The following is a 5,762-nucleotide window of genomic DNA, read 5'->3' on the forward strand; positions in this document are numbered from 1 at the left end:
GATGAAGGCAGTGAAATTGTTTCCACTTCTCATGTTCACATCAGCCACATTTGCTTGTCGTGACTGATCTTTTTGCTTCTTCCAACATTCACTTGCATAATGCCCATATTTATGATATTAGTAGCATTCTATATTACTCTTATTTCAGTTGTAGTTTTTCTTACCTCCTCTTGAGGTATTTTGTGAGCTACTTGATCCATCTGATCTTTCTGATCTTTTTGTTGTAGCATTCCTTTGTCCTCTATTACCTTGGCCTCTGCCTCTAGAGTTTCTACCTGAGCCATTTCTTCCTCTCCCCCTACCTCTTCGATTTGACTGAGCCTTGAATGCTTGGTCTTGGGAAGAAGAATATGCAAATCTATTAATCCTATGCTCATGGGTTTGAAGAGTACCCATCAACTCATCCATTGTCAAAACAGTGAGGTCTTTTGTCTCTTCTATGGTCATGACCAAGTTGTCATATTTATGAGGTAAGCTCCTTAATATCTTTTCCACTATCCTTTTCTCTTAATAGTCTTCTCCATTTGATTTCAATTGGTGAATCACATTGGACGTCCTTGAACTAAAGTCTACAAATGATTCATTTTCCTTCATCTGAAGGTTCTCAAACTCCCTTCTTATATTTTGTAGCTTTACTATACGGACTTTATCGGTCCCCTCGAAGTTTGTCTCAAGGATATCCCATTCTTCTTTTGCATAATTTTTTACTGCAATCTTGGGGAATATTGTCTTTGTCATTGCTGCTTCAATCAAACTTAATGCCTTAGCATCCTTCCTCCTTGACTCCTTCAGCTGAGTCTTTTGATTATTGGTGAGTGCAACATACTGTGTTGGGTCTGTCACATCATTGAATCCATTAACTACACACTCCCACAAATCATTAGCAACCATTATGGTCTTCACCTTCTTTGCCCATGTATCATAATTCTATCCATTGAAGGGTGGTGGTTGCTGCCATATCTTCCCTGTATCTACTACCATGTCAAATATCCCAAGAAAATAAATGCCCTAACTCACTGTGGATGTGGGACCTCGAAGCTCGGATACCATGTGAGAAATATATTAAAATTTAATTTAATACTCACAACTCTAAACCTAAAATTTTACTCGGTGCTTAAAAACTACTCAGCACATGAAGGTGTCAAGTGCTAGTTTTGTTCGGCACGTGAAGGTGCCGAGTGACAGGTAACAAGTGTCGAGTGACAAGAAACTCGACACTTAAAGTAAATGCTCGGCAACAATAGATGTCGAGTGAGCTCAGCTCCAACTGAGAAAGAGGATGTTGAGTGTTTTGTTTTAACTAAAATATAATAACTTAGAAAAAATCCAATGTGAACGCTTTCACCATTAAAATCAGAGAGCCAATGCTTTAAGCTTCAAAAAACAAACTTGTCAAATGCAACACTCAAGGGAAGAGTAATGGATTCAAGTATGCTTGCTAGCTTTACTATTCAACTTGATTAAACCATTACAAAATCTAGGAGCATTTAGCTTCAACCAAAAAACTTTAATATAACCCTAAACTGATAATACTTCAAACTTCAATAAACTTTTAAACTTGCAGCTCTAATGGCTACATATAATGGTGCCTGGAGCAATCACTACTTCAACAAGACAAAAAAAAACAACAACCAACTCACAGAATGAATAGAGGAGTCACGTGCCACTAGAGCCATTGAACATACTTCCTTTTGTCTCTGCAACAAGTGGATCTGCTGACCACTTTCTTCTTCTTCCTTTGCTCTGCTCTACTGAACTAAACTTTTGAATAATCTGACTGAATGAATATGAATGTAGAAACATTCCCTTTTGTCACATTCCATTTTCTCCCTCATTTTTTATTTCAAAATCTCACCCATTGTATTTATGTTTCTATATGTTCTGAATGTCAGATGTGGTAGGTGAGCATTTGGCTCAAGGGGCAAACATACACTACATTTAATATTCCAACAATTCTTGCAGTGTAACTCGGTCTTGTGTTTGCAATCCTCGTGAATTAATTTTCCACTATAGAATGGGAAAAAGAATTCAAAAGCTCAACAAATAAATCAGATTAATCACCGAAGATGACGAGAGACGTGATTTAGCAATCTGCCTCTCCATGTGAGAAATATAAATCAAAATATCACAATCAACCCTAAACCTAAAATTTGCTTGGCACTAACAAATGTTGAGTGCCAATTTTGCTCGGCACATGAAGGTGTCGAGTGGCAATGTGCTCGGCATGTGAAGGTGCCAAGTGACACACAGTAGGTGTCAGGTTAGCTTGGCACAAGAAGAGTCCGACACCCAAAAGAAAAATGGTTGGCAATCACTACAACATGATACAGAGGATCCCAAGTGTTCTATTTCATATACTTAATATGTTTATTGCTTAAACTAGAGAGCCAAGCTGAAGTCTTCAATAATAAACTTCTTAGATAACAATGAATAGAGGAAGATCAATGGATTCAAGTATGTTTGCTTGCTTTCTATTCAACTTTGGTTAAAATCATTACAAAATCTAAGAGCATTCGGCTTCAACCAGAAAACTCTAAAATAACTCTAAATTAGTAAAACTTCAAACTTCAATGAACTTTAAACTTGCAGCTCTAATGGCTGCATACAATGGTGCCTGGAGCAATCACTGCTTCAATAGGACAAAACCAACAATAGCAAACTTACAGAGTGAATAAGAGAAATACTTGCCAACAAGATCTGTTGATCTCTTTCCTTTTGCTTTGCTCTACTCAACAACTTCTATCTTCTCTACTCTGCTGAACTGACTCTCTAAATGAATGAATGTAGAAAACATTCCTTTTGTCATATTCCATTTTCCCTCTCAACATTCAAATTTCAAAATCACCTACCAAAATAAATGTTTGCCATCCGTAGATGCCTATGGGAAACAAACTGACAAGGTAGATAGGCGTGGGGCTTGAGGACAACCTGCAGGCTCTCAACATTCAATTTCCAACACTCCAAATGCTCATCTGGCGGTAGTAGCGCAGCGAGGAAGGAAAACAGTTCCCTGCCCAGCGATTCACACGCTGTAGGTGTTCAGGGCAAGGTTGACGACCTTATCAGGAGGATAGAGGAACCTGACGTTCGAGTCATTGCCATTGTGGGGACAGGCAGAACAGGAAAGACATTTCTTGCCAAAAATGTTTTTTAACAAAGTCAAAGAGCTGTGTGAGAATACGATTTGGCTTTCCATCTCACATTCATATTCTATTGAATCGTTAAAGACTGAATTATCGCGGTGGATGGAAAATAAAAACTTGCAAGCTAAAAGGTCTCTCATCATGCTGGATGACGTCTGGAGTAGAGCCGGAGAGATTAATATCATTGAGGGCCTTAGTCTTCCAGTTGGGCCTCAAAGCCATTGTAGAGTCCTGGTTACAACAAGAGATAGCCAGGTTTGCCACAATTTCGCCGCTTCCCTTTACAAAATGAAGCTTTTGTCAGAGGAACAGAGTCGGCAGCTGCTGTGTGCTCATGCTTTGCAAGGTGATTTCCCAGAACACCTTGTTGAGATAGCTGGCGAACTAGTAAAGAAATGCGAGGGCTTACCATTGGCTCTCAAGATAATAGGCGCTTCTCTCTACGGTTGCACGGAGGAAAGTCGGCGGAGATAAAAATTAAATCAGCTGAAAGCTGCGATTGATCCTAGCAGTTTCGATGTTCAGAAGATTCTCAGACTGAGTTATGATTCCTTGTCTCCACCTCTTACGTTCTGTTTCTCTTATTTGTCCTTCTTTCCCGAGGATGAGAGGATAGATCCAGAATACCTCATAAATCTCTGGATTGCGGAAGCATTCATTCCCCAAGGAGAATATCAGTGTGAGGTAGGCTGGCGTTATTTTTATGACTTGGTCAACCTATGCTTGCTTGAAGTAAAGGAGGATAAGTATCTAGTCAAACATTGTACGATCCATGACTTGCTGCGCGATATGGCAATTGCTATATCTAAAGAACACCAATGTAAATTTGATGGTAATGATTCCTTTCGATCTACGAAGAGAATTTTCTTGCACAAGGAAGATATTGAGAAATTGGCCACAGTACAGAGCAAGACTTGTCCAAGGTCTCTTCGGGCTCTTTCATTGTCTGAAACTCGCATTGAAAAGATTGAGAAGAAATTCGTGAATCCTATCAGATCATTAAGGGTTCTTGACTTGAGCAATACTAATATCTCCACATTGCCTAATTGTGTTCGAAAGCTAAGATTTCTCAATCTATTAAATCTATCGCGGACAGAAATTAAAACGGTACCAAGATGTGTGAGAAGTCTTCAGAGTCTGCTCATTCTGGATCTGTCTGGCTGCGGCGAGCTAAAAATTCTACCAAAGTGATTAATAAACTCAAATCTCTCCGGCATCTCAATATAAATGCTTGCAATGTTGAGCTGTTTGGTCGTATGCCGAAAGGAACATCAGAGCTTGTGGATTTGCGGGTACTAAGATCAACGAACCTGAACTTATCTGTTGAAGAAGACAGATTCCTAAAGTTGAAGGATTTTGCAAAATTAACCAGGCTTCAAGAGTTAAGCATAGAGGTTAACCATGCAACGCAGTTGAATAGTTTGCAAGACGGAACCTTTTCTCAGCCACTGCAGATGCGCTGTCTATCAGTTAAAGCTACTTTATCTGGTGCATCAGCTCAGCTGCCGAATTTGTCTACCATGCATTATCTGGAAACACTTGAACTCGACAATTTCGCTGTGCCGAGTTGGGTATGCGATCTTACTGATCTCGTGCAACTCTCCTTAGTAAATTGTGACTGTAGGAATTATCCGGAATTACATGCATTGCCTAACTTGAAAAAGTTGATATTGGATAATAATACAAGTTGTGAGAATCTAGCAGAAGTGTTTGAAAAGCCATCTGGGTTTCCGAAGCTACGCTTTCTGAATATTATGTTTTTCTGTTTTTCTCTAAGCTAACGAAGCTGTCAGATTTAGATAATGGAACTATGGCCGTCCTGGAAGAGTTCTATGTGGGACATTGCCTGCTAGTGAATAATGTTCCAAAGGGGTTAGAGAGCTTGACAAAACTAAGCGAGTTCTACTACAGTGGGGGTGAAAGCGATGGGTTATACAAAGGTGAAGATTTCGGGAATGATACCAGAGCAAGAATCAATGCTGAACGAAGTTCGCAAGTTAGAATCATTGTAACCATCGTTTAGCTGTTCTGCAATTATGAAGTTAGACATAAGCTGGGCGAAGACTGGTATGTTTAGCATAAGATTAAACGAAAAGTAGAGCCCGTCAACCTCGAAAGATAGCGTTCGGCGAATGATTCGTTTTCTTCTTTCGTAATTTAAGAGTGCCTATTAGTACAGAATTAATGATTATAGAAGTTTAATCAATCATCCAATGGTTATTTTTGGTAGTGTTTTTACGAATAGAGAATCAGAGCTCATGATATTGTGAAGTTAATTGAAAGATGGTGTTTTGATTAGCTTCCATTTGGTGTGTTTTGTACAGGTTGCACTCTGAGTTGATTGCATTGATGCTATCCTACGCCTTAAAGCTTTAAAGGAGATGAACTGAAACATGTTTTAGAATGAGTTAATTTGTGAGGTTAAGTCCCAATACTCTTGAATGTTTCTTCAGTGGCCTTTGATTGCCACAGACTATTTGTTTTAAATATTTGTGCCTTATGAATTTTGGAAATATTCCTTTGATCAAGGAAAGACAGGTCATTCTTCTTAGAACTTAAGGGTTCTGATTGAAGTCATTTGAGTTCTTCAATACTGCCGGCATAGAAGAGTAGAACATA

General features: G+C 39.0%; 1 pseudogene; it reads left to right on the forward strand.

Annotated features, from left to right (window-relative positions):
• The first annotated feature begins 1,132 nt into the window (after nucleotides 1-1,132).
• On the forward strand, nucleotides 1,133-5,166 carry LOC149546396 (putative disease resistance protein RGA3; annotated as a pseudogene).
• The last annotated feature ends 596 nt before the right edge of the window (nucleotides 5,167-5,762 follow it).

This window comes from Cupressus sempervirens, chromosome 7 (assembly GCF_028749045.1).
Source record: "Cupressus sempervirens isolate cs-2001-9-10 chromosome 7, ASM2874904v1, whole genome shotgun sequence".
NCBI classification, from domain to species: Eukaryota; Viridiplantae; Streptophyta; class Pinopsida; order Cupressales; family Cupressaceae; genus Cupressus; species Cupressus sempervirens.